Source organism: Lathamus discolor, chromosome 2 (assembly GCF_037157495.1).
Source record: "Lathamus discolor isolate bLatDis1 chromosome 2, bLatDis1.hap1, whole genome shotgun sequence".
Taxonomy (NCBI): Eukaryota; Metazoa; Chordata; class Aves; order Psittaciformes; family Psittacidae; genus Lathamus; species Lathamus discolor.
This window is the reverse complement of record NC_088885.1, coordinates 67,978,227-67,998,365: the sequence shown is the minus strand read 5'-3', so window position 1 is coordinate 67,998,365 and position 20,139 is coordinate 67,978,227. Positions and strand designations below refer to the sequence as shown.

Here is a 20,139-nt window from a genome sequence, read left to right as displayed (position 1 = left end):
TGGAAAAAGCAGGCAACCAGCTTCTGTAAGGGCTGTGACAATGGACCTGTCAGTCACCTCAAAATTTTAACTGCAGAAAGTAAATGGGTTTGTTCAAATCTTCTAGGGACTTCTTTCACTGCAGTTGCATATATTTGCATAGTGATTCACAGATAAGTGCATGCCAATAGCCACTTCTGTGAACAGATGTTGACAGAAGTATCAGAGTAATGTGAACAAGTCTGTCTTCTTGCATGCACAGAGAAATGCATAACCTAGTAGTATGATGGAAACTTCACTTGGTGCATGCTAATCAGCCTTTGCATGAGTATTGATGCTTCTCCATAAAAACAAGTAAGCATTTAGAATAAGAAGGGGAGAACCAGAAGACTTGTGCGGCACTAATATTGGTAATAGAGACACCGTATGCTCATTTTATGACATCTCATTTAAAAAAGAACAATATTCATTTTAAAATGCTGTTTGTCAAACAGTGCAGTGATTGAACATGTTCTTAGTAATTATGATAAGAATAATGTAGCAAATATTGAAATAATTTCCTAGAACTTGTGCAAAGCGTTCAACACTGTCCCACACAACATCCTTGTCTCTAAATTGGAGAGACATCAATTTGATAGGTGGACCAATCAGTGGATAAAGAACTGGCTGGATGCCCACACGCAAAGAGTTGTGGTCAATGGCTCAATGTCCAGCTGGAGACCAGTAACGAGTGGTGTCCCTCAGGGATGGGTGTTGGGACCGGTCTTGTTCTGCATCTTTGTCGATGACATGGACAGTAGGATTGAGTGTGCCCTCAGCAAGTTTGCTGATGACTCCAAGCTGTGTGGTTCGGTTGATAGGCTGGAAGGAAGGGATGCCATCCAGAGGGACCTTGACATGCTTGTAAGGTGGGCTGATGCCAACCCTATGAAGTTTAACTATGACAAGTGCATGGTCCTACACCTGGGTCGGAACAATCCCAGGCACAGCTACAGGTTGGGCAGAGAAGAGATTCGGAGCAGCCCTGAGGAGAAGGACTTGGGGGTGTTGGTTGATGAGAAAATGAACATGAGCTGGCTTCAGTGTGCGCTCGCAGCCCAGAAAGCCAAGCATATCGTGGGCTGCATCAAAAGGAGCGTGACCAGCAGGTCGAAGGAGGTGATCCTGCCCCTCTACTCTGCTCTTGTGAGACCTCACCTGGAGTATTGTGTGCAGTTCTGGTGTCCTCAACATAAAAAGGACATGGAACTGCTGGAACAAGTCCAGAGGAGGGCCACGAGGATGATCAGGGGACTGGAGCACCTCCCATATGAAGACAGGCTGAGGAAGTTGGGGCTGTTCAGCCTGGAGAAGAGAAGGCTGCGTGGAGACCTCATAGCAGCCTTCCGGAATCTGAAGGGGGCCTGTAGGGATGCTGGGGAGGGACTCTTCATCAGGGACTGTAGTGACAGGACAAGGGGTAAGGGGTTAAAACTTAAACAGGGGAAGTTTAGATTGGATATAAGGAAAGAGTTCTTTACTGTGAGACTGGTGTGGCACTGGAATGGGTTGCCCAGAGAGGCTGTGAATGCTCCATCCCTGTCAGTGTTCAAGGCCAGGTTGGACGAAGCCTTGGGTAACATGCTTTAGTGTGAGTTGTCCCTTGGCAGGGGGGTTGGAACTGGATGCTCTTAAGGTCCTTTCCAACCCTAACTGTTCTATGATTGTATAACTTCATGCATTTGTTATGGGCTGTTTCAATAATAGGTTTGAAGGAATCCACTTGCCTATATATGTCCCTCGGATGTTGATGCTCTCAAGAAGAATCCTATGAAACAGGCATATTTAGTAGAGAGCTGTCACAGACCAGAAAAGAAAACAAGATTTGAATTGAGTCTCAGTGTCCCTTATGCTGCAAAACCACTTGTTAGCTAAAAAGTAGGGGTAGTCTACTTTGCTGATGCCAGAAGCAAAGGAAGATTTTATAAATGACAATACGTTTCCAGAACGTATGTTTTTCAGTCCAAAGTGAAATTAAGCATTATGTAGCCCCAACTCAGAGTCAGAGAAGTGATATCTTGCATATCTTGGTGAATTTGACCTTTTTCAGAGATGCAAGCTCCCCTTGACACTGTTGTTGAAATGTAACTACTAACATTAGAGTCTAGCCCATATTTTTCTTCTTAATTACTTGGTGTTTCGGTCTCCTTCTTGTATTTGAAAATAATAAAATTGAAATTAGCCGTAGAGATTTTGCAAAATCCTCCTTTCAAAATGATAGTTCATAGTAGTGAGGCAATTTTATCACCATTTGGTGCAACACCTGAATAAACCTGTACCTTGATTTTTTTATTTTTTTTTTTAATTTCTTTTTTAGTTGGGTTTTTTTCTGTTTGTTTTTGGTTTTGGGGGGGTTTTTTAGTGTGGGTTTTTTTTTTTGTGGATTACACACACACACACACGCACGCACCCTCCGCCAATAAGATGCTGAGAGGCTTTGATAGCATTTACATGCTTGCAGTTGGCACAATGACACACAAAAAAAATTAGTTGAAAATAAATTTGAGCTTTCATAATTATACAGGCCCTACCTCATTATTTTCTAGATATGTTATGCTGTGGATTGTCTTGTTTGTGAGATGCTCAAGGATGACTGTGGCATAGGCTTAAAGCAGAAACCCAAAATTGAAATTAGTGACCATCTCTGCTGCTGCCATTAGATTACTTAACCACAATGGTTCTATTCTATAATATGATTGTTCTGTCAGGGTTTATAGGACTGAATATTGTACACATAACCAAGTGCAGTGCTGGGTAGGTATGCTAGGTCAGTTAGTAAAATCATGGACTAGTGCTCAGAAAAACATATTTGGGCTAATGATGAAAGCTTTTTTTTTTTTTATCATGAAGTGTACAGAATTGCAATACCTTCCTTTACTGGGGCTCTCATAAGTGTTCTGTATTGTAGTATATTCAAAATGCAGCAGCCTGCATCCTTACAGGCATTCGACTAGCTTTACTTTCTCCTTTTTGTATGCATGTATCGAGTGCCGTATCACCTCAGACACTTTTCCAGTCTTTAGAGATCTGGGCAGTCAAATTCTGCCCAGAAATAGAGAGCTATTTCTCTGACCCATCCATGTATAGGACAAAACGAGTTGCATTAAGAGACAGGAAAATAAATGCCTAAGTCTCCATAAGAAAGGAACAGCTAGAAGGAAAATGACAGACTACAGAGGAAAACCTGCTTGAAGGACAGCTTGGGCCTTCCGCTGTAAACACAGTCCTGACTTGATCAAGGATTTTTGGAAAGCACAAGGACAATAACTTACCTGTAGATTGCTCATCTCTGTTTCTTGCTGGTTACCTTCTTTAGCAAACATGTTCTACTAAGTTGAGGACTAAAAGGTTAACTATAGAACAAAAGTAATCTTAAGACTTGTTGAAAATGTTAAAATACAAAATTTATACTTTGGAGTACAGTGAGTCTGAGCTGGCTGATGTCAAGAAGTGATACTTAATAGATTCTGCTAAAAATAAGTGTGTTTGTGCCTAGCTATTTAGTATTTTTAACCGATTAAAATGTTAGTTTTTCAAAAGTCTGCTCTCTGGAACTATTTCACTGATGAACCTCTTTTCCTTTTTAATAAAAATCAATTTTTGGCAGAGTTCTTTATAACTAATTCACAAGTCTATTTAAGTCTACTTTCCAAAGTTTTATTTTTGTATCCTATTTGTCTGCAGCTAATGAGCAGTACAAAATATCAGTCAGTGACGCATGTGATTTGAGCAGCAGTGGACTCACTGGGCAATGATTACTACACCAGAAGTTAGTTGGTAAAGGTCTGAGAAGCAGCTGGAATTTGTTTCTGAGCGTTGCTAGAATCACTTCTGTGTGTTAGCCTACGAAGCCAGCAATGTATCATTATGATCTCTTCAGCTGTGCTTATTTAAAAAAATATCCTAGGAACTTTACCAGGTATTGTGCTTAGTGACAGTAAGAGATTAACAAGGGGATTAAAACTCTGATCTTTTATGTTCCATTTATTTTCTTTCTTCCTTTTAACAGATCATCTAAAAGCTCCAGGTACATTTATAGGACTGCATGCACACAGGGAAAAAGTGGTCCTGCCAGAAAGAGTTCACAAATACAAGAAGCAAAAGCTGAGAATGAGAAAGCAGCACTGGCAGCATCACGTAAGTTTAGGGTTTTTTTTTTTTTTTTTTGTTTAAGACTACTGTGAAGGTAGCCAAGCTATTTTTCTTTCTTGCATGCTTTCTTTCTCTTTTACAAAAGCAAAAGAAAGCTCAGTAAGGATGGGTGAAAATCAGGACAATGAGATAATTGAAGGGGCAGATTGAAAGTGGAAAACTTCTTGCCTGACAGTAATGGAAGTAGCACTACATTTAAAGGAAACTAGTAAAGCATCTGTTATTCTAAGTACCTAAATACAGTCTTAAATTTATCCTTGTTCTGCAGAACAGTGGAAGTAGGCAGGACTGAAGCATAGCTTTATAATTGAGTGCTTTACTGAGTAAGAGTTCTGCTGAAGTTTGTAGAAGTCTGTCATCGAATTGCCAGTCCACCCTCTGCAGTTCTCTTGCTCAAGCCTGGGACTATTAAGGAGCCCCTTTGACTAAAAGAAGTAGCATTTTTTGCCTATTACAGTACAAGCAGTGCTTTAGACTAGGTAAATACTTCCTAGTTCTTAATGTGATATTTAAGACTGTAATTCCCATTTCAGATTCTATAATTTAGGTATTAATCTTTGACTCATCCTTGACATTCTACTTTACACCTACAAGTACTTTGGTGCACAGTATATTTTGGAATTTAACAAAATTAGATATACTGCACTTTGCCAGCAAATGACTAGAGAAGAGTACTTTTTTCCTAAGCTAGCTAAACAAAAAACACGCTTCTGCAGCTTCAGAAAGTCGATGTGTACCAGGGCAGCTATTTCATCATTTCATAGCAGGGTATACATCCACTGGAGATGAGCAAACTGTGCAGGAAGGAGAAACAGTTTTAACCTTATCATCTAAATTTGTTTTACATACTTTTCTGTGTATGTGCGTTTCTGTGTATGTATGTACTCCCTACAGAAGCCTTATGCTACAGATATTTCAGATGGGAACAGTTCTGCTTTCTCTATTTCATGGATTGTCTCTCCATCTTATCCAGATCCTAGGAGCTGCACGTTTCCAGTTTACTTGAAAATATTGGGAGGGATCCTGAAATACACATTCTAGCCTTATTTAGTGACTTCTAAGACATAGCTCAGATGGAGAATGGTCTGGCTTCTATTTTTGTTTTCCAGGTTAGATTGCATATGAGCTAGTGGAAACTCGTGAAACTTAAATGCTGCACAGCACATCAACAGCCTCTTTTTTAGGAGTCAGAAGATGATGATGGCTGCCTCCTAATGTTGCCTCTCCCTTTGTACCCTCTTTTTAGATATACTGTCTGGCACCCACATCACAGCTGCCAACCTCTGCTCTAAAGCAGAAGTTGATGTATGGCAGAGAACAAGACTTGAAAGAGATTGCCCTGCCTGCAAGTAGGGTGCCCCTCTGTGTGCTGTAGCCAGAACAGCTATGTCCTGGAAGAAATAGCTCTCTCTGCTATTTATGCTGCTTGCCTTCAGCCTGATATAATTTTTTACCCTATGTTATCATCAAAAGTTAGTGTCCTGAATCTTGTGTGGTAGGATCTTTGTGCATGGAGGAGCAATTGAAACTGAAAATTCGTAGAAAGGATTAAATGTAAAAAAGTAATCCCAGAAGAGCAGTGGCAGTGTGAAGGAAGGCTTGGAAAGGCTGGGGAGGAAATGGCACATGATCACCTAAGGAAGAAATACAGTGTGGTTATACCTTGCTGAAATTCAGGGAGCACTTATTTATTGTGCCTGTGAGTTAGAAAAATAGCAAGATGCAGCAGGCCTGCCCTGCTGTCCTGCTAAAGGTAATGAGCTTTCCTCATGCTCTGTTTTATTGCATGGAGCATGAAGACCCTTCTCCCAGCAGCTTTTGCTACTGATCTCAATGAGAAAATATTTAGATGGTAAATTCTTTCAGTCAGGGATTATTTCTTCATTGCCTGCCACAGTGGGACTTCTGAACTGTGACTACAGGCATTAGGGACTCGAAGATAAATTATGAGTAAGAAAAATAGTAGTGGAATGGCACAAATTGTAAATTATTTATTTCCTGAAGGCTGTTTAAAGCAGACATACACAAGCTTAGTTAAATCTCAGTAAAATCCAGATCTGCAATGAATTGAGGACCAAAATGCAGCTGTGATGGAGCTGTCCCTTCTAATCACAACAGAAGGAATCCATTTGGTTAACCACTTCTTGGATATATGATTTTCTCAACCCCAAGTCATGACTTGGCTCCTTCTCACAGCCAGCTCTAGGTTTAGGCAAGACAAGAGTTTAGCAGAAAAGCAGACTGCTGGGGAGGAAGAAAGCCCATATCACAGCAGTAGCTGCAGAGCTCTTTGCCAGAGCTGTTTCAGATGTTTGCTTTGCCAAGCAGTCATTGTTAGTTTCAGTTCCTCCCAGAAGCAGCAATTGCTGCCCCAGTCCCTCCAAGTCCCCCAGTGGCAGCAGAGATGAAGCCCTACTCCTGTGGCAGAAGAGACCCAGCACCCACAGGGCTTGTGCTCACTTTCAGGAGCAGCAGCATTTGCTGTTGCTTGAATGGGGGCAAATCAAACCACTGTTTTTCATGTGCCAAGTTTTAGCTTTTATCCTGCTCAAAGTATTTATTAGCCAATCCAATCTGAATATACATTGCTGTGGTTACTCTTGAATAAATTATGGGGGTTTCTTTTGGTTTGTGGTTTTTTTTTTTTTAGGGGGGAAGGTGGGTCTTTCCACTGTGACTACGTATCATCTCCACACCCTTCTTATCCCTTTGGAGTCAGCTGCTGAATCTCAGACTCACCATTGCTAGGGCAATGGTGAATATAGCTTAAAAGAACAAATTAAAGTGAATGTGACAGATGTCCTCAGAGAGAGAAGATAATAAGTCTGTGTCTAGATGACAGGAATGTATTTACTACAAAAATAGACCTGAGTTGTAAGATTAAAGAAGTCATGGATATGAAAATAGAAGGACATCTTATCTGGCTTTGTCACAGCTCTCCAGACAATCGGGAAGTCCAATGGATTATTAAATACATTAACTAAACCTAACTTTCCGAGCTGACAAAACTTAGTAAAAAGCCTTTGAAGAGCAGAGTGCTTGAGGGGCTAGACAAATATTTATTTTAAGCCACTCAAGTTCATTTCTTTACTAAGAAAATGGTCAACTGTGTTCTTCAGAAGTTGTCATGTTTCAGAATATCGTGATGGCTTTCTAGTCACCTACAGAAGACTATAATGCTCCTTTCAGCAAAATACATTATTTCTGTGAAAGACATGCTAGTTACACCACCTTGCTCAATTATTCATGAAATGCACCAGAGGAAAGGGGTGTTGGGGGGAAAAGTTCAATTTGCAGCAGAGAAATTGGGAGATTTTTAAGAAAAGAAATTATCAGCCTAAGGGTATTGTAACTCTGGAAAGGCCTACTAAGGAGGTGGTGCTGTCTTTCAAAGAGGTTTTGAAGTATAGGCTAGAGAAATGTCAGTGAAGAATGAGCTTGGTGAGGTTAATTGGTGTACAGGGATTAGATAATTTCTTGAAGTCTCCTTCCGTCTTGTATTTCTGTGAATACAACTCTTGTTGTAATTTGCTGTTCTTTTATTGATCTATCTCACTACGTTGTTTGTCATGTAGACTGCAACTCTACATTAAATACGGCCTTCTAAGACAATTTCCTTCTCCTGTAATCCCTTTGCTGGAGACCATGCTACATCTCTCACTAAACACATGCTATTTATATTACAGTCCTTACCTCCTCAGGCTTTTACAATTGTTTCCAGCAAATTGCATTTTGTCATAGGCTCTAGGCATTGAGAGGAAAATTACAGCCTACAAGGGAAAGTTCACATAACTAGAAAATGTTAATATCTCCCAGGATGCACTATTCATATGGGGTCAAAGAGTGGGCTTGCAGAAGATGGGTGTAAAACACAGACTGATTTTGGTAGTGCCAGCATTAGGCTAAAGGAGCCTGTCTAGACTAGAGTGCTGCTGTAGATACCATCCAACTAGCCCATTTGGTTAGAGACACTTTAATCTAGTCATATAGCATATCCCATTTTCAAGCTAAAACAAGTACAGCACATTTTCCCTTATCTCTGCAGCTAGACAGCTTATTTGTTGAGACCCACTGAAGCATCCCCGCTCAACATGGATGTTGAGGAACAACAGGAACAAATGAAGAGCCCTTTTGGGCTTGAAGGAAGGGAGGATTCTCGTGGAGAGCTCATTTATGCAGGCTTTTCATAAAAGCAGTGAGGAAAGCAAGGCAGGGTTACTCTGATGTCACTGTATTATTGTTGGCTGCTGACCACATACGGAGACCAGGGAGAACAGCTTCCCAGCTGAAGTACCTCCTCAAGGTGTGAGAATCTGGAGCAGAAGGGGTGGTAGGCCAGTCTGAGCTCCAGTTGTCCCCCTGGTCCAGCCATGATGAGAAACTTGCTGTTGGATGATTTTGTGGGAAGTTGCTTGAGTAACTCTGTGGAAAAATTGTATTTCTTACATGGCTTGCTGGCAGAAGCCCTTTTTTATTGTAATACTAAAACATCTCAAATACTAAATCCTTACCACAGTTGGTGAATTTTGGTTAAGAACTTGATTAAAATAGAGATCAGTTTTATCTGCATGCATTGCACAGCTTAGACTGAACTGCATATACTCTTGCACCTGCACAAGCCAAAACAACAAGCCAAATAAGAAATACCCCGTATCGCAGGGTTATAGACACCTCTCTTATAGCATGCTGCAATATTCACTCCATGCAGGAGGAGACATGGAGTGGCTGACACACCAGAAGGCTGTGCTGCCATTCAGCGAGACCTGGACAGGCTGGAGAGTTGGGCGGGGAGAAACTTGATGAAATTTAACAAGGGCAAGTGTAGAGTCTTGCATCTGGGGAAGAACAACCCCATGTACCAGTACAGGTTGGGGGTTGACCTGCTGGAAAGTAGTGAAGGGGAAAAGGACCTGGGGGTCCTGGTGGATAGGAGGATGACCATGAGCCAGCAATGTGCTCTTGCGGCCAAGAAGGCAAATGGCATCTTAGGGTGCGTTAGAAAGGGTGTGGTTAGTAGGTCAAGAGAGGTTCTCCTCCCCCTCTACTCAGCCTTGGTGAGGCCGCATCTGGAATATTGCGTCCAGTTCTGGGCCCTTCTGTTCAAGAAGGACAGGGAATTGCTTGAAGGAGTCCAGCGCAGAGCCACAAAGATGATTAAGGGAGTGGAACATCTCCCTTATGAGGAGAGGCTGAGGGAGCTGGGTCTCTTTAGCTTGGAGAAGAGGAGACTGAGGGGTGACCTCATCAATGTTTACAAATATGTAAAGGGTAGGTGTCAGGATGATGGAGCTAGGCTTTTTTCAGCGATATCCAGTGATAGGACAAGGGGCAATGGGTGTAAACTGGAACATAGGAAGTTCCACGTTAACATCAGGAAGAACTTCTTTACTGTAAGAGTGACAGAGCACTGGAACAGGTTGCCCAGGGGGGTTGTGGAGTCTCCTACACTGGAGATATTCAAGGCCCGCCTGGACAAGTTCCTGTGTGATGTACTGTAGGTTACCCTGCTCTTGCAGGGGGGTTGGACTAGATGATCTTTTGAGGTCCCTTCCAACCCTTGGGATTCTGTGATTCTGTGATTCTGTAATGGTGTTGTGCCCACTTACCCCACTGCAGATGCTGTTTCCTTTGTACACTCCAAAAGATATACTGTAAAAAACATTCTCCTTAGTCGGTACTTCTCTCTTTCTTGCATCTCCAAGAGGCACAAAATTCTGCATAACTTTTTCTCTAAACCTACTATAGAGCTACTTAGCCTAGTTTGTATGTGATACCTGTCCCTGCTGACTGGTGATTGTTATAAGACCTCTTGTTTGCAAAGCACCATTCTGTATTAGAGAATATGAGAGTTCAGGCAACGACAGAACTACACTATCTCTCGAGTTTCATGAAGTAGATCCCTTTCACACTTGAAATCTATACTTGAGATACCTAGGAAACATTCTGGTAACATGTGAGTTTCTGCTATTGTTACAACGACAAAAGTATTGTACTATCACACAATAGCTCTCCTTTGTCTGGTTTATTTGCTTATAAATCCACATATATGTTTATATATATGTTTACATACTATAAAACTTTCTACATATTTCTCTAAATTTCACCTACTTGAAACTAAGATGGTTTTTGTGCATGTTTGACCACCCCACAGGGGTTAACAGAAGTTATTTCTTGTGTGCTCATATTTAATAATACTTTTTATTGTATGGTACTCAGCTCTGTTTGAAACAGGTATAGATAACAAATGTAAGGAATAGAGAACAGTCAGGCAAATGATCTGGACAGCCAAATAATAACTGTGTTCAGTTACAGAAGCTTCTTAATACAGAGCTGTTTGCAATGAACACATCCCTACCTTCTGAAAAGGAGAATAAAAAATCCATATTACTCTTTTAATTATTTTCATTTTAATATTTTGAGTCCCAAATTAAAGCTGACTTAAATGATTTCTAAAGGTATAAGGGGCCAGGCAGTGGAAGGATTTCTAAAGACTGCTTCATAGCTTTTAAAGTTCTTTCTATGACTGGGACCACTCACTGCAGTCTGCAAAGATGCTAAATACGGTCATTTCTGGTGTCTTGATCATAAATGCTGATTTCTCCTCTCCACCCTTCTTTTCCAAAGACACTGTTAGTTTTAGTATGGGCATTCCAAGACTACAAATATCTTGTCTGAATGGTCTTATTTTTGGCCTTTGCTAATATCCTCAGCTGCTTTTTCAAAATCAATATTTTTTCAATTGGTCACTTGAGCTTTTTTCAGTGACGTTGAACCTGTGACGCATGTCACTTCAGGAGCATTTTCCAAACATTGTAGGCGTCATGGAGCAATTTTAGCATAAAAAGAAGAGTATAACTAGAGATGGCGGGGGAGCAAATTACATTTTGTGTATATATAGTGTTAAATGCTTCCATTAGTTGCCATAGGGATGGGCAGAAGTTGGTCTGAAATGACAGCTTTTCTGATGCTTGATGTGTTTAGAAAGAAAACATTGGGGGGAGGGTTTTTTATTGTTATTATTATGCTGGGAGCCTTTATAGGGGAGGGGGAAATATTAAAGTCGTATTTCTCAAAGAAATGCAGCGGGGCTCCATGAGTAGGCCAGGCATCACCTTCACCTCTCTTCAGAAACACTGACCTCTATGAAGCATCTTTGTAGCTTCAGGGCTGTAATTCCACTGCTGTTCTGAGCTTCACATTTCCCTCTGTCATGCAACACTAGAACTCGTGAGACCTGGTTGTCAGATCAGGCATTTCTATTTCCTTGCTCTAACATTAACTTGGCTTGAATATTGGAAATCAACAGAAAGCAAGCCTTGGATTTATAGTTACACTATGATCATGTCAAAAAGATAAAAGGTGCAAGTCGTGTACCTCAGCATGTCATCTAAGCCTACAGCCATCTGATGTTAAAACTATCATTCACACCAAGAGTGATCAGGAGCAGAATGCCAGCTGTTTGTTTTGCTGGCATTCAGGTCCCTGGAAATTCTGTGTTGATGGTATGTGTGCCACACAAGGGGACACTTGCTAGTTTTGTCAACTAAAAAATGTAAATGGTTCAGAAACATCTACTATGCAATATGCAAATGAGAGTTAATCAGGAGGTTTAATGCCACAACATTCAGTGTTTCTGAAGGTAGTCCGTAAGAGAAGGATCTGTCCTGTAAGGAATGAAACTGAGGCACTGTGCTTAGTAAGTATAATCTAAATTCACTGGATTTTCCAACAATTTTCAGTAAGTTTTTAAACAAGCACCTGTGATTTTTTGTTTTGTTTTGTTTTAAGCCTAACTTAGAGTCTGTGCCACAAGTGCCTTTTCACTTCTTTTCCTAAAGACAATGTTTTATTAAAACTACTTATCAGCCTGGGGGGCACTGTGCAAATACTGAATGTTATTTTAAGAAGACCACCCATAGACTGTGAAATGTCATTTGTCATGGCAATTATTTGCAGTCTGCCTGTACATGCTGTTCTGTTAGTTCTTGGGGATACACCTCACTAATATGACTGTAGCATCTTTAATAATTAGTGAAACTTGGGACAAGAATAAAAGCATAATTTTTCTTTGCAACAGAGTTGACTGAAAATAAGTGCAACTCCCGTAAAACACTGGACCTGTCCTTGGTTGATGTTTTATAGAAACTGTCTCCAGTCTGATGTTCTATTAAAAGACCTGATCTTTTGTCAAGCTGAAGAAACTGGAGGAGAGGATCCGCATTAGCTGTTCCATGGCGGAATGCAAATTTGGTACGAGTCCTACAAATTCCTACTGAGGGTACAAAGAGGCTTTGCTCAAAGGCAAGCAAAAATTCTTCGAAATCACAAACAACATGAAGAGTTTGAAGTACTCTCCTCAGCCTGCAGTGTATGGTGCAAAATGAACAGGATGTGGGCAGAAAACAAGCATGTCTGAGGAGACAGGAGAACTAGTGTAGCCCCCATGACATTAATGGCACACATAGCTGCAATACACTTTCCTCTTCTAGGCCATACTTTTGCTACCAGGCAGAAGTAATTTGACAGCTCTACAGTCTAACTATAGTTAAGAAAGAATTGGGTTCTTCTGGCTTGTTTTCTTGCTTGTAATTTTTGACCTTGCATAGACCTTCATTATGTAGGATCAAAACTTTCCATAAAGTATGGAAAGCACAGTAATATAGAGTTGCATATTTAAAATGCAAGAAAATATCCAACCTGTGCATATAAAAGAAAAAATAAACTGTGTCCAAACTAAGCTAAAGGTACACACAAACTTTGGAATAACTCCAATAGTGGGGTACAGCAGTATGTGTCCAGGAATACTCAAAGGATCTGGATGAGTTTGTTCACTACATTAATCTGTTTCATTATGAGCCCTAAAAATATTCCCACTGCAAATATGTGGCTCCTCAGTAGCTCCAGAGCAACACAGGGTAGGAGACATATGACAGGTGGAAGTTTTTTCTGAAGCTCCTGTGGCTGATCTGTCTTCCTAGGCAACTTAATCATAAAAACCATAGGCTAAATGTTTTTGAAATCTGTATCATAAGTTGATGTAGTTTTTGGAGGAGAGCACAGTGTAAGAACAGGCACAAGAATTATTTTTATGGAAATTATTCAGAAACTGGCATTCATATGCCTTATTTACCTATGTATGTACAGTGCCCTATGAATATTAAATCTCATCGTGCTATGTGAGGACTACACCTTGTAACTTCATTATTACTCCCTAGTTACATCTTTGCCTCACATAAAATCAGTTGGCAAGAAGTAATTTGATTTTGTTCTAACCAGACTGCGATTCATACATTTTTTTTATCAAATGTAATCATGTTACTCTATTTATGTCCAGATGCTCAGTTACTTCAGAGTTGTTTATCCCATTTAAACCAGCAACCAACTGAAATGAGATTTAGAAATGTTCCACTATCAGTGAATTTCTCAAAGGCCACTAGGAGACTGTAAGCATACATTTGTCTCCAGTTTCCCTGTGCTGGTTTTCCCTTTCTTTTGATGACGGTTAAGATTGAGATCATTGGTACCTGTGCTAGTGCAAACTAAAGGCATTCCCTATTACGTCTTTGGCCAATCACACTATTCTTTGTGTGTGGGGTAGCTCAAGCTCTGATCACTGCTCAGTCCCAGGAAGGCACAGATGACAAATGATTTTGTTGCCTGTCATTGCTTCCAGCTGCTCCTTTGAATCTTTTTTTAAGTTCCTTTGCCAGAACTCCTTGAAAAGTGAGTAGGAAGCTGGAAGGGATGCCTCCACCTCCATGACTGCTGCATACTGGTTGGGCGGTGGAGGAAGGCTTACCCAAAAATTCTATCTTACTAGTTTCATCCACTTCCTCTGCCACAGATAGCTCTGTGTTTTTTTTACTTCCACCAAGTCATCCGTGGGAATTAGGGAAAGTTCCTCTTCTTCCATTCCTGTGTAGTTTGTTATGGAAAAATTAAATGAATCTAGTTGTGTAATTAAGAAGGATGATGAAGGTCAATTAATGCAGAAGAATTTCTGACTGTATGAGGACTGAAGGATGAGGCTCTAACATATGTGCTTCCCCCCAGATCTCTCATATCTAATGCGTTTATAATATAATTATGACTTCAACCTCTCCTCCCTCGAATGAAGGCGTATCAAACTGCCATATATCATCTTAGAATAGACTTTTACTATGCAGGGTAGATAACCTTTGTTCTCAATGACAGCACTTCTAATATTTCCTCAACTAGCAACTTCTTGAACTTCTTGTTCATGAGACAGGATGCTGGAGCTGCCTCTTTTCAAGCTCATCTCTTCTACACGGGAGTCCATGCAGTTCTTTCTTCAGAGCTAAGTAACAGGAATGTGATCCTAACGCTATGAAAGCACAAACTAAACCTTCCACTTATTTCAAGAGCCAGAGCTACCTTTATGGTCTCTTCAGTGCTTCTGGTATTGATAATGTTTATGGCAGAAGCATAGAGAATAAATAATTCTGCACTGGAAGTTTCTCTTGTTCTGGATAACATTCTTAAAATTCCAATTGGACCCCAGGAGACAGTTCTACAAAATTTGTAGAAACTTCTGAAAGCATCTCTATCATGATAAAGTATCTGTAGCCCTCAGTTGAATATTTTGGTGTTTTATTGTATGTCGTATACATCATAATATTTGTCTTGCATTACAAACAAGAAACAGAGAACATATTTGTGTCCTAATTTTGCTAGCAATCCTCTCTTTTTAAAATATCTAAGCACAAGACTGATAATTATAATTTCAAAAAACCCCATTCTTCATAGCTTAGGGGCTTAAACTTTTATATTCTTTCTTTATTCTGAATGTATCCCACAGGAAACAAATCTCTGTAATAATCACCTTGCCTACACTTCTTCAGTCACATATTACATTCTCTCTCCCACTTTCTTTCAGGTTAATATTAGTGTTTGTCAGCAGCAGACTTTTTTTTCTCCAAGGCTCTGAGTCATTACAGTAACAGTTATGTTCTCAATAGAGAGTTCAGGATAGGGGAAAAAAACCAACCTTATGCCTACGTGCATCTGACTTAGAAAACCGGAAGGCTACTCACACCTTTTAAATACCAAGTGTTCAATTATTTTCCCCTTGAGAGTTTTGGGTTGTTTTTTTGTTGTTTGTTTTTTTTTTCTGGGAAAAGTCATATGTGCTGCAGGAGGTTACTTAAGCTCATGATGAAGAACTGGCTTCAGATGGCTTCAGATTTTTCCAAAGTGTGACAGCTTTATTCCAAGTATTTCTTTAGCAGAGGTTGGTCAGTTGGTTTTATGGTCTGGCTCACAGAGTTCAGTCTAGACCTCTGTAGGTATCTGTGTATGTTATAAAACCATTGCACCTGTTATCTTGAACAGGGATCTGTGTTGATAAGAGGTCCAATCAATAGCAGAGGTTTTGCAAGTTTGGCTTCTGGGCTTGACAGAGCACAAGGAAGCGTTCAGAGAGCTGTAGAGTACAGTTTCTGGATCAAGATACTGCTGTCCTTCCCTGTCCTGCCCCCTGAGGTGCTCTGCTGTTCTTTGGAAGCCTCCTCTGGGGATCATACCTAACTCAAACCAGATCTGTTTTACCTGAACATTTTTCTAGACATGTAGGCTTTTCAGCTGGAGGTAATGGATTTCCCTTTCTAAGAGCAGAGCTCTTTCAGGACTGCAGCTCAAATCTGAGTCTACACTCCTGTCCTAAAGATTTTGTAATGAGGCAGGCAAGGATTTCCCTCATGGTGATAAATGTCACAGAAGCATATAAATATACATGCATTGTTTTCTTCCTTGTTAAGTATCCCCTAGTCAGAGAGAGCTCTTAGCAGCTGTCAAAACTGCATTATAATTCAAAATGAACTGTAAATCCCTGAGATGGATGAAGGTATCAAGATGAATTATTTTGGAATGGTCAGTAGAGAGGCTGCTAGTGATTTCAATACTGCGCTTGTCAGTCACAGTGGAAGATAACAATGCAGATTGAAAGGGTGATGGCAAAGAGAATCAGAAGGACACACCAAAGGCTGAAGGACAGGTGTTATAAACCACTCTCCAGCATGCAAGGTTGTATTTTTAAAACCATATTCCATACTGATTGCAAAGAAGCAGATATGATCTTTGGAGCAAGTGAGGTAGAGTGTTCCTGACTTCCATTTTTTCTTCTGCATCTCTGTATTGCCAGGTTTTTTTGTTTTGGTTTGGTTTTTTTTTTTTTTTTTTTTTTCCCCCTGGCTTTCTATTGAAGAAAGTCAGCTCAGCTTAACAGGCATATGGCCCTGGTCCATAGGTAATGGATCCAGCTTGGAGGGACCTGTTATTCAGTAGTCATCACAGCAAATACAAACTCTCCAAACTGCAAAAAGGGAAGGTGCTAATAATTCTTCAAGATGCAAAGAAGGTGGTTTGCAGTGTTCTTGTTGTTTGGTTTTGCTTTAATTTGTGTTTAGGAATGAAAATGTTTGTCACACCTCTCAAAACAGGAACACAGTTTGCATAAGCCAGATCCACAACTAAGGTGGCACTGAGACGCCTACTTAATCCAGCCATGTTTGGTGGGGTGCCATTATAGGAATTGCCATACCAGATTCTACTGGAGTTCATATAGTTCACCCTTATCTTTGATACTGTTTGGGTGCTTTGAAGAAGCATTTAAGAAATCTGAAGAGAGGAAACCCACCTCTGCCCACAGGGATTCTTCCTTTCTAAAGTGTACTAAAAAAAAAAAAAAAAAAAGTACTCTGAGGGTGTATCTTCTTGTGTTTCTTCTTAAAAGCCAGAAAAAACACCTTTGCTACTTGATATAAAGTTTTCTTATACTGAAATGAAAATCTAACCTTTCAGAATCCACAGTTTTGAACACCAGTAACATTTGGTGGCAATGGATTTCGGAAGATATTTACACATGGTCTTTTAAGCAGAGTATTGGCAAATATGGGAAGACAAAGCCCGATTGCTTTCTGACACTCATCTTGGCCAGAACTTCTGGGTCCAAATTTGTCAAAGCATCACTTTATCACTGCCTTCTCCAATTTCTGATCCACTTCCAAAATCACTACACTAAGACCCGCTGGAAGAAACAGGGTCCTGGCCCTCTTGTGAGGGATGCCTGTGCAACTTCATAGCATGGCACTTGTTAGCCCATAGTGCCTGTCTTCATCAGGATTCCAAACACTGTGCAGCTCCAGTAATGCTAAACTAGATGAACTGCAAGCCACCAAGAAACAACTGTGCTATATTTCAGTTTATTAATCATGCAAGCCCGCTTTCTGATACGGGAAAAGCAAATTATAATTGAAAAGATCTCAGTAAAAACATGTTCTGCTTTTACGGTCTATGGCTATGCATGCTTAAACTATCATGCCATGACACTGTGCTATTTGATTTATGTTTTTACTGATGCTTTGACTGACTAGTTTGTTGCAATCTACAGCTAAATGGAGGAAAAAAATCAGAAACTGCATAAGGCAACCACTCTGTATTTCATTCTAGAAAATAGCTGGCAATTATAATTACTCACCATGTTTCTGGCTCAGAATAAAAGTGGCATTACACAAATACCACACTGAACATTCATCGTGATTAGAAAATGCTCCATACCTTGGAGTGCAGTGGAGACATAAGAATAATTTTAAATGCAAATTAAATTGTGGGGGTAGCAAAGAGAACAGATAAAAGACAGTAAAACAAAGCCTTTCACTTTCCTCAAATTAGCAAGCTAATGTAGTATAAAAAAAAAAAAAAAAAGCAGTTCTACTCAGATCTGTGCTAAGAGCTTTCATTTCATCATAATATAAAACAGCAGATCCGTCACCTTTCTCTATTCAGTACTCTTGATTTCGAGGTTGAAGTGAAAATTAGAAGCTGTTCATTCTGGCTCACAGACTGGGTTGCATTTACTTAGTCTTATTCCATGACAGTAGGATGGAAAGAGGTCAGTAACACTGGTAAGTACTTATATCCTGCATCTGATTTTTATTTATTTATTTTTAAGATCTTTCACAGTGCTTTGGCTTTTTATCAATGTGTAATTCCTGAAAAAATCCCTACATCGTGTATTTTGTAAAAGGCTGAATCTTAAGCAGAAACGTAATGATTCCTTGAGAATGCTTGTATCAGATGTTACAGCTCCTTCAAGAATGAATTAATTACTTAAAGTAGGAATTCTGTAATAAGAAAGGTTTCTAGATAATCTGTATATTTCACAGCATCACTGGAATATTTTGTGTGTTGCTTTCTCTGTCTGCCTGGTTCAACAAGCAGTACCAGATAAGACGTGAATCTCTTCAAGATGCTATTTGCATTATGTGCATAGCAAAACGTTTAACAATCGCATTACTCTTCTGGTAAATGGTAGAGAAGGTAGATTTTACTTCCTGAAAGCAAATTATTAGACAAAATACAATGTTATTGTTAATCATTATGAAAGACTTAAAAAGATCTCAGAATATGAGATGCAACAAGGAAGATCAGAGTGAAAAACAAATTCTTCAGGAAATTATGTAGATTTTTTTGGTTTTTTTCCCCTTGGGAAAGTTTTTGTCAAATTAAAACCAGGGGCTTAATTTTTCAGGATGAAGGGTGAGGGGGAGTAGGGGAGATGATTGTAGTGTCACCTCCTGTTGCTAAGTAACAACATCTCCTGGCCATTTTTATCTGATAAAGGAAGTCCAGTTGACGTTATGCATTATTCATCAGAGTTCCAATCAAACAATCAAAATTGTTTGCTTACACTGGGGACATTTAGTGAGATCAAAGAAACCCTCCTTGAAACTACTGGAGCTTACACCGCTGCCAGGCAGTTCTCGCTACTCTGCAGTAAGTATCATTTCTGGTTTGGGAGTGCTACAGTAAAGTGAATGCTGAGGAATTTTGAAAGTTTTCTTACCAGGACAAGCTTCTGAATTTTAGGAAGGACTGCATTTTGATCGATGAAAACTGAATTGAAGGGAAAAGGGAAAGCTTTGGAATCCTGGTTTCCTGATTTTTGCCAATGTAATTAAAAAAATTGCTTGAAGCGAGGGTCCGATTCCTGCCTCAAACCTTTCTGCTAGGTTTGCACGGAAAAGGACTAGAGGTATTTTTATATGTCTGTCTTAAAATAAATGTTGTGCAGAGCTGTTTGTATGCTTATGATTATATACCGTAGCTAACTGAGGTGTGGATGAGAGAACTAGATTGTGTGTTTCCTGCAAGTTATTCACAGTTGAATAAAATGCAGAAGGTAGCAAGAAGACTGGAGAAGGATCACGATAATGTGCATAATCCCAGGAACTCTGGCCAGCAGAGGCAAACCTGACTCAGTGTGCACCTTGAACAGTTGTATTCTAAGATCTAGGCAGATCTGAGTTTCAGAAGAATGCCAAACACATAGACCTTAACTAAGAAGCTGTGGTAGGAGTAGCCTAACATTTCTTAATGATTGCTCTTATCACATTTTTTAAAACTGATGGTGGGATGTTCTCTTGCTACTTCTGGTCAATACAAGGGGAGAGGGAAGGCAAAGTTGGCTTCTGGTCATTTAGATGGAATGAAATATCCAGAATACTGTACATGCCAAAGCACTGCACTAGAAAGGAATAAGCAGCACAAATGCAATATTTAATGTAGTTTTTTACAGTAGTGCCTACTCAGGAGATGCCAGCTCTGAATCTGGCTAAAGGAGTTCCCTGCCCCAAGCTTTTCTGATTTTCTTTTTAAGAATGAATGTAACAGGCAGATGAATCTAAGTATGTAGTATAAGAAATTGAGGCTGTGGCTAGCATAAAGGTGGTAGTACTAGGAATCATGCTAATAACTGCAGTAGAACTTGTCTTTAATGTTTTTAGACAAGGATTTAAAGCGAACACCCTAAAATAGAAAACGATACCTATGAAGTTTTATGAATAGTGATTTGAAAATTATTTGACCCTAATATGCCAAATGAAGTACTTCAGTGACTGCCTACACAATTCTTTCCACCAAGAAACTCACTAGCTTTTTTCCGTTTAACAT

The 20,139-nt window shown here is 39.9% G+C and overlaps 1 protein-coding gene and 1 long non-coding RNA gene across 4 annotated transcripts in view; one reads left to right on the top strand and one right to left on the bottom strand.

Moving 5' to 3' along the window:
* The window catches only part of PHACTR1 (phosphatase and actin regulator 1), a 342,596-nt gene that overhangs the window by 5,256 nt on the left and 317,201 nt on the right, over positions 1–20,139 (top strand). For 2 of the 3 annotated variants that reach the window (XM_065667330.1, XM_065667332.1), the window contains exon 2: positions 4,028–4,155. The gene's annotated coding sequence lies outside the window, so the exon portion shown is untranslated. Of the gene's footprint in view, positions 1–4,027; positions 4,156–18,908; positions 18,964–20,139 lie in introns of those variants that run through there. The other variant, XM_065667331.1, reaches the window with a different exon arrangement.
* The window catches only part of LOC136008304 (uncharacterized), an 81,658-nt gene that overhangs the window by 47,540 nt on the left and 13,979 nt on the right, over positions 1–20,139 (bottom strand). The window lies entirely within an intron of this gene.